The 9,656-nt window shown below is 41.9% G+C and overlaps 1 long non-coding RNA gene across 1 annotated transcript in view; it reads right to left on the reverse strand.

The window, feature by feature from the left end:
- Positions 1–5,896, reverse strand: part of LOC125714463 (uncharacterized) — a 92,204-nt gene extending 86,308 nt beyond the window's left edge. The window contains exon 1 of the long non-coding RNA XR_007383726.1: positions 5,535–5,896. This is a non-coding gene — a long non-coding RNA (uncharacterized LOC125714463). The remainder of the gene's footprint in view (positions 1–5,534) is intronic.
- Positions 5,897–9,656: the final 3,760 nt, after the last annotated feature.

Genomic DNA, 9,656 nt, shown 5'->3' on the forward strand with positions numbered 1-9,656 from the left:
ATCCATCAAGAGCAAGTGGTAGTGTCACTAAATTCATTTATAGATAAATATGTTTTCGATCAATCAGAGATGTGTGCGTGGTTGAGTGACTGTAAATGGATACAGTTTTGAAAGGAAAAAACATCGCTTCATTATCGTGTTAAACAGACAAATGGATATTGATTACCATAGATGCAAACAACATGTTTCTGGGAGTGCGTCAGAAAGGTTAACCGAGAATTTCATTGTTTTTTTAACAAAGAGGGTCTCTACTTTATCAAGGTCTTCCACGACTTACTGATCTCCACCCCACCTCCTGACTACGCATACAAAACTTTTCTAATGCCAGCACAGCTGCACGCATTGCAGATTTAGGAAAACATCTCCCCCGTTTTTCCAAAAGGGTGAGAGACATCAAACGCAACCCTGTGCTCCTTCCACATTCAGGCAACCGGTGCCTTGAATATGTTTACAGAGAGCAGATTTAAAGCTTCACTAAGCAACTCTCAAAGACGTGAAGCACTTCCAGCACCCAAGAGGCTATCCAAATGCAAGTGTATTATCTCAAGCTAATTTTCCCTGGCTGGGTAACACATTTGCTTGTACTATATAAAACTAAGAACATTCATTAAGTAGAGAGACACTCTTGCTATGCAACAATTTAGTATACATTTTGTTAAAAAAAAAAAAACACAGAACATTGTGTCTGTAGGACCATATAGTTTAAAGGTCTACTTTAATTCTTTATGTCAGTCTTCACTATCTCACTTTACAGAAAGTTTTGGAATTTCAATATTGTGAATTCACTGAACAGGCCAATGTGAACCTGACAGATGGAGTCTCCATTGTCGGGGGGATAATTCTCCTGTTATCCATCCATTCATCTTCTAACACTTGCCCAGTACAGTGTAATGGGTGAGCCTGTTGGATCGTACTGCTGGCAGCGCAGACCACGAGGTGGGGGGGCATGCTATGCTGGATGCTCCTACAGTCTATCACAGATGACATAACCCCCATGCATGGCCACTCGCGACGGTCCCTTTGGAGTCATCAATCGAGCAGCACGTTTTTAGGCTGCAGGAGGAGGAGGAATCCCTGCCGATAACTCTTGCAACATGGAATCGCATGTCGGGTTCCCACACACAGCAGGGGCAGCGAGAGAGTGTCCTAATACTGCCCTTCTTCCTTTTCAGTCGGTGGAGATATTCTTATTGCAACTATCAACTACAACTGCAGACTCTGGGACTGGGTGTCCGTCTGGAGACCTTGCACTTGTAGCTGTGCTCCATCATCGGTAGAAATTGATTGTCCTGTGATTCCTAAGTGTGATGTTTTACCTCTCATCCCCTTCGAAAAGTTTAGCCAGCCCTTGGTGGTAATTGTTTGTGTTGGGTATGTTCTACGAGGGCTGTGTCCCCTCCATGAATCTCAAATCGATCAATTTGTAAGTGAAGTTACTGATTAACTGTAACTGATTAACACTTAAGTACAGTATGTAGACTGTTTCTACACAAATGTGAAAGATCAGAAGCTAGAGGATAACTCTTGAATTTGGTCCTGATGGTCCTTATTTTGTTGGAGCATAAACAATGGTTTGGATGCAGGCCCAGCCTGCCATACCCTCAGGGCTGTGGTAAATGCCCCATTCCGTCCATCTGTCCCAGTGTGAGGTGGGTCTCTTTGCTGTACCAACGGATGCAAATCTTACAAGCTATAAGACATGGACACTGCTGGTATTACTTATCCCAGTCTGATCTTTCCTGCTTAATTAGAACACTTTGTCACAAAGACCCTTCTTATGAAATTGTTATATAACAATCATTAAAAAAAAGTCAACATGAGTCAGACTGTGAGGCCAAATATGTAATTATACATTTACTTTTTAAGGATTTATGTAATTAACAGAAAATATAATTCTCAAAGAGCTGTACATCTTTGTCTTTTTCAAGTGTGGAGAATTTACAATTTTGAATATTTAACTTAATTTTCTGCATGTGGCAAACATGGGAGCATTGTCTGAGTGTATGGTTGAGTGTAGGCTCACATGCACAGATGTGCAAATGTGTGATCTAATGACTTTGGCGTGTTTTTGTATCAGTGAGGAGGCTAAAAAGAGAACAAAGTAAATGGAGGAAAATAAGAAGGCTGGGGGTGCAGTTTACAAGTCTGCAGGTAGGGGGCCTGGAGCCAGCAGAGGGACTGGCACCCCTAGAATGATGCCATGCATGGCAATGGAGAGTTGTGCACGTTCGTTTGATGTGTGGGATGTCAACACGCAACAGGCACCGGTGCCGTGTTGTCCGCTTGTTCTGTCTGCCCGAACGTGAAGATAAGCATGGAGTTTAAAGAACCCAATACCGCAGTCATCTGAGTGGCCAGCTGCAGATGAAGAACATCGTGTTTGCGGGGGAACAACTTCCACCAAAGGCAAATAGCCAGCTCACTGAAAGCTTCTCACTGCATTCTTTCTGGTCGGGATTCATGTAAGATTAAAGCATAGATAGGAACAGAGATTTAGGCAGAACTGAGAGTTAATAAAAATCGTGCTGTTGAATTGTGCCTACCTACAATTACTTTGAAGTGTTGTTTGTCCAGACATTCTCCCTGCTCCTCAAAGCGATAGCTATTTACGTTGCTAACAGGGAAAGTTCCAAGAAATTTACCCAACTTTATGAATAGGTCCTCTCAATGCTGGCAGGGAACGTTCCTACTGTAAAGTTAATGGAACGTCATTTATACGTTTGGTCAGTGCCTGACATCGCTTTGACACTAGCAGAAGGGGTAGCCTTCCACTCGCCACCACGAGCACTTGTCATCCCATGAGGATGGTGTGACAAGGCATCTGTATCTACGTTCTGCTTGCCCGGCCTATATTTCAAACTAAAATCGTATGTCGACAACGCTGCCAGCCAGCGATGTCCGGCTGCAACTAATTTGACCTTACTGAGGACATAAGTCATCGGCTTATTATCCATATGCACCTCAAACTTCCCTCCATAGAGGTAATCGTGCAGATTATCTGTAACAGCCAACTTTAAAGCTAAGAACTCAAGTGGTGTATTTCCTCTCAGATGGGGAAAGGCTCCTGCTGACAAAAGCAACAGAGCGTAGACCATCCCCTTGATCCTGATATAATACACCACCCAAACCCTCTCTGCTAACATCAACATGCAGAGTGTAAGGTAGCTGAGGATTGGCAAAGGCCAGAACAGGTGCTTCTGTGAGACTCTTCTTGAGCATCTGAAAAGCTGCCTCTCACTTCGCGTCCCACCTAGAACCGAGCGGCTGCAAAGGATGGAACAGTTCCCTGCAGTGATACAGCCCTTTAACAGCTGTTTGAACGGAAAACCGATTTTGGAATAATCTTTCACAAAACGCCGATAATATCCACTAAAGCCCAGAAAAGAGCGAAGAGCAGATATGTTCTTGGGACGTGGCCAAGACATCACCACCCCTACTGGAGGAGTCTGTAGTAACACCATCTCTGAACACAATGTGTCCCAAATAATTCACGGAAGTGCAATAAAACTTACATTTGTCTAAGGACAACTTAAGTCCTTCCTTATTAAATCTGTCCAATACCTTTAACAACCGTTGCTCATGTTCCTCGCGTGTTCTCCCGAATACAACGAGGTCATCTAAATAAACAAGAACCTCCAAGAGGTTCGTGTCTCCGAATATTCTCTCCATTGCCGGCTGAAATGTGAATGTGAATCAAATTCACCTCAGGAGAAAACCTCTTGTCGCTCCAGTATCTTTGTGCATAATCGCTCCTTAAACTCTCGGGGTATCGGTGAATCACTGAAATTAAATGCAGATTGAGTCAGCTCAATCAACTCTGTGTTATTTTTCTTCAGTGGATCTTTATCCACAACATCCACTGGAAACAGGTGTGCAACTGGCATGCCACGTTTCAGTGTTAGTCAGAGTCAGAGAGTTTTATTGTCAATTCCTTTACATGTACTAGCCATATAAAGATATCGAGATTACGTTTCCCACTGTCCCTTGCGTACATTAGACAAACAATATAGGACGGGACGAACTATAAAGTGCACAGAACAACAACATAACAACGTAACCTGTGTTATACCAAAACGTAACCTGTGTTATACCAAAACGAAATGAAGTGTTACCTCATGAGTGGACATATTCCTCCCATTAACTGTAATACGAGGTTTATGAACACCTGTAGTATTATTAAGGGTGGGTAACACCATACAAACAATCAAACGGAACCAATGGCATGTGTTTAAGATACCTGTTGTAAGATGAGCGGTAAAGAAGGGTAACTTGAGACCCGCTATCAAATAAAGCTCTAGCATATATGTCTTCAATTCGCACTGAGACAATAGCGCTAGGCCCAATCAGGCCCACGAAGTGCAGCTTCATGTCCTTTCAGCGGTTTACACTTTGTGGAACGTGCCATTCCCGGGACACCAGCCCGTTCCTCTACTGGACCCCTGAGGAGTTTCTCGGCAATCTTCGTCAGTGCTTTGTGGTAGTGTTTGTACATCTGACGAAGGTAACGAAAGGTTTATACCCTTGCCTGCTGCTGCAGCCCACATCACAGCAAGAAATCACCATTGCACCACCACCACGAGGGAAAAATAACCAACAACGACAGTTCAACTACGTGAAGGCTTGCCGTGCACAGGCGATTCATTCACTTCTGCCATCCATCACAGCGGACACAATCAGCGTGAAAAGAGCGTGACATCAGAAGCAAAGGGTCAATACTGACTGTACTGACACAGTTTGAAACCTCAATAAGAACTAACTGGCTTCTCCCAAAGGGTGCCAAGCAACATCCTCTCACTTTGGATCGACCAAATACTTCAGCATGATCCAGAGCACGATAAAGAATCTCATCTGTGACATCAACAGGCACATTACTCAGCACAATGGCATTTTTAGGATTAACACCCTTCTCTTCACACCAGCTGCCTATCTGCTCTGCTTCCATGTTGCAATACATCTCACAATGAAATAACTATTTACCACCCTCAATAACAAAAATGATACACAACAACTTCACATATGATACAGTACTGCCATTATATCCAAGCATTATAACAGGTTCAGCTTAAGGGAAGAAAAAAAAACACATTTATCTAAAAATTACAAATACAGCATAGAGATATCCCGGACGAGCCCCACGTGTAGCCCCCTTCACTTAGCTAGCTTTTTGACCCTTCAACCATGGACACCACAAGGGAGGAGCTTAAGTGGAGTGTACCAGGCAAAAATGTAAGTCTGGGGTTGTTTGAACTCGCAGGTGCCGAGAAAGGCCGAGAAAGATAATGTAGCATTTATTTACAGGAAAAAAATCCGTATGCGTCATTTGCGCTTAACTCCAAAAGTTTACCTTTAGGCAAAACAGCAACCCTGTACTCGCTGTTATATACACGATAAGAAAACAGAAAATACCCGATGGAAAATACCAAAATAGAAATAAAATACATTTTTTAAACACAGACACACATAGTCTGGGTTACCCCTTAGTTGGCGCGCAAGTTGTAATGGCGGACCAGAACATGTTATTTTTCTTTACTCACGAAATTCCTCTGTGGACACCAGGAAGCGTCCTGTCCCATTGGCATCCAAAAGTGAAGACTTCCAAGGAACAGTTGTGTGTGCGTTGTCCTCCCAGGCTGTCACTTCACAACAATCCCAATGTCGCGTCGTTTCTACACCCTGCTATTTCCCCGCTAACTGACCCGAGCGAACTCTGTACGGCGTAGTTAGCCGCTGAACACGAGTCTTCGGTGAGCAGCCGAACGCTTACTAATCTGCTATTATAGTCCCAGAAAGAAAATGGGAACAATAACTAAAAGAAAAAGTAGACGATAGTCACACCGCACATCCCTTGAAATTAACTGTAAACTTTAAAATTTGCCCACGTATCTAATAAATCGAACACATAAAAAGAACCTTCCTTCCCGCGCTCCCTACTCCTTCTCGCGTTCCCCATCAGCCCCGCCCCTACTCAATACCAAGTGTTGACAGGCTCCTAACCAATCACACTTCTATAATATATAATAATATATAATATAATATATAATAACATAACATAATACAATATATATATTTTTTTTTCTCCATAAACTACTTTTAAACAGCCTTATTGTCTCAATGCTGAACGCATATAATATCGAAACCACTGCCAAGCCTTACAACTAAACTTTATAAATTTACTAACACTGCCATTATATATAACCATTTTATTAAAATATGCAATTGCTAGGGGTACTACAATATTATTCCCTTTTTCCAATGGTCTTTGATAGTTTTCTGGGATAGAAAAACTGGGTGGATATCATAAGCACTGAAACCTTTGTACTGCCTGTCTAGTTCACTGACTCAGACTGTATGTTGTCACAGTAATTGGAGAACGAAACCCCAGAAGTTTTCAAAGCTGATCTGTCTGAATCAGAAGGTCAGGTGTAGAAGGAGAACACCATCTCTGGGATTACTAGGCCCAGCACCAAAATGGCGGAAAAACTGAAGGTAACAGCATGCACTTATCCCCTGAACAGTGATCACAAGCTCACCAGAAGGAGCGTAAATCAGAGGCCTTCCATTTCCAACTTGCCCCCTAAAATTTACTGACTTTGACCCTTACTGGTGTGGTTTTAACTGACATCAGCTGAGTCGAACGCACGCAATGAGAAATTGGCCTTAGAGCTAGCCTGTTTTAGAAAACATGAAAGAATAGATGATGTTATTTAGTCAAAAAAGGTTTGACCTGCCAGGATCTTGTACTTGAAGAATCTTCAGAAGGTCCAGATTGCTGGAATCGGAACAAAGGTTCTGTTTAGACATTATACTTAGAAAATGTGTCTGCACCAAGGGCATCAAAGCAGTTTGCAGAGCAGTTGACATGGGTAGACAGCACAGAATGGGTGTGTGTGCACGACCATCCAGGACCGTGTGGCCAAGTCCAACTGCAGGCGACTGAAGCCAGCTCCCATGAGGCCTAGTGGAGGTGGGAGAAAGTCGTCTAAGAAACTGCTGGACAGCTAGTTGTGGAATTTTAATATATGCTTTGGCTTATATGTCATGTAGATGATGAAATGCAAGGTGCAGCCTCACACGTCTGGGGTTGGGATTTCAGTCCCAGATGTGTGTGTGCAGTCTGTATTTTCTCATTATATTTATATAGTTGAGTAGATTGGTGAATGGACGTCTCTAAATTGTATGTGTGTGCCCAGTGGCGGGCTGGCATCCAGTCTTAGATGGTCCTATGCCCTGTGCTTTTTAAAGTGGACAAAAATGCTTTTTGCAGTAAGAAATTCACCAGTGCACTGCGATGTAAAAGGTAAAGGCAACCTATGAGAGGTAGCTTCTGTCTTCTGTCAAAGCCCTCCAGTCTTCGGATGCACTGATACTTACTCGAGAAGACTAGAATCATGGCAAGTACTGAGGACTGGATGACAGACAGAAGGTGTGTTTCATAGAAACTCCGTGTTGATGCCTGTGGAGATGTGGAGGGTTCTCCATGTTAGGACCTGCAAGAGATTTAGCTTCAGGTGAAGTAATTATAAAAAAAAAAAAAAAAAGATTTTTTTCCATTCGGATATAAAAAAAGTGCTTGGATAAGTGCCACAGAAAGATTCTCTCATTTATGGCGTCAATACTACAAATTCTACATTCTACAAATTCTAGTAAATGATATACAGCATTTCTGCTGATTGTGTAACTCATGGGGTGTTGTGTCTGATAGGAAGCATAGTGCCCTAACTAGACAGGCCGCCAGAGATGTAATCAAAATACCAAATTCCTTTCCTGGGATGCCAGTGTACAGTCATGAATTCAGTGGTGAGAGATACCACATTAACTCCTGGGAACGGAACTGCATGCATGTTGTTCATGTATAAAAACAGAAAAATTGCTGGCAGTCTGCAAGAGAGAAAAAAGTTTTTTCATGTCATAAGGAAATTAAAGTTGGATTTTAAAATCGTTTGTGTTTCATTTTAAAGTTGTTGTTATTTCATTTGAAATTGCAGATTTGATTCTCCTCAAATCACAGTTTCACTGGTGACTCTTGAAGAAAAGCAGAGGGAGGCCCAGTTCTGGTATAAAGTGCTGTGAATAGTGTATGACAGCAGCTTGCAGTGAACAGTGAAACGTATAATCTGACCTGTCAGATCAAACATTTTGCTATAGAAAAATAATTGTACGCCTCTCTGCATCTCACATTCGGTCCACTCATGGCAAGGAGCACAGAGATAATTCTGGACCTGTTGCACACACATTGGAATTTACCTTTTGATTGATGGTGTGTAGCTGACTGAGTCAAGATCTATAACGGCATTCTCAGAAGGAGTGATTTTAATATTTTGGTGCCACTTTACAATAAGGCCCTCCATACAAAGTGTTTATGAATGGTTTATAATCTGGTTATTAATTAGGTTGTAACACTTTGTAAATTATTAATAGACAATTTTAAACAACTTATAACAGTGTTCTTTTTATTAATGAGTTACTACCATTTACAAGTGGCTAACGGGAGCCTTATTGTAAAGTGGTACCGATATTTAAATTCCAAATATTATTTTTCTAACATATCATGACTGACTATGGTAAACAACACAGATCACTATTAAAGGAATTTGCTCTGTTTTTTGCGTTTATTTTTTAAATTTTTGTTAACACCATTCAAATGGTGTAAAAAAAATAAGGGAACTCTTAACCATGTTTTAAAAATATAATGAATGTGTGCTGCTAGTTAAAAGAGAGCAATACAAATAAAATCAGATGAGTAAAAAAGCTAAATATGTCAACAGTTGGAATGACGATTTAGCTAATTGTTTTCAGGATGCGTGATCCCGCCCACGTTTCCATCAAAAACACATTTTTACTAACATGGTGGAAAATCCCTTTTGTTCCATATGGACCTTTTTGCTCTCGAATGTCATGTCTCACCCCTGCCCTGGCCATCTATATAAAGATCATGTTCCCCAACTACAAATACGGGCGCTCCAGAAATCCATTACACATCAGACTCCCCAGGCCCTAAAAACTCTGCCACCACATCATCCATGACCATGACCAGTCCTGGTGCCAAACCCAAACTCTTATAGCCCAGATCAAACTTCTCAGCATCACTCTGCATCAAGGACCTAAGGCAAGAAAAAAAAAAAAATGTCTCCAAAACAAATCTAAGACAATATATGTATAGACAATACATATGTAGGAAGTATTTCTTTCTCCATGTCACTTTCAGGCAGGGACAGCTCCTGAAACACTTCCTAGTCCCAGCCAGTTGTAATTTGCATGCTCCTGGGTGTGCTGTGCAGCATGTGTAAACAGCCGCTGCCTACGTACATGCATGTAAATTTGTGCCTTCTGCTGTATGTCATGTCTTGTTTCATTTCGCGTTCGATCCCCTTGCGTTTAGCCACTTGTACATTACGTGTGCGGTTCCCCCGTTTGTGCAGTCACCTCTCCTCTGTCTCCCTGTTGAGTATTGAGTCACATGATGGAGCTTTCCAGCGTGTCTCTGTGTGGGCAAATTTCATTTATGTTTGTGCCGTGCCAAATCATTTTAAGAACTACTATTAGAAAGAGCTTAGTCATACTGCATCTTGCCTCTGAACCTTCTTGCTGCATAATGTCAAAGTCCAGCAGACGCCACAAAAAAATAAAAAATGTCACAAGGAAGTGATTACGAGCCC

The sequence above is a fragment of the Brienomyrus brachyistius genome, chromosome 19 (genome assembly GCF_023856365.1).
Source record: "Brienomyrus brachyistius isolate T26 chromosome 19, BBRACH_0.4, whole genome shotgun sequence".
In the NCBI taxonomy this organism is placed as follows: Eukaryota; Metazoa; Chordata; class Actinopteri; order Osteoglossiformes; family Mormyridae; genus Brienomyrus; species Brienomyrus brachyistius.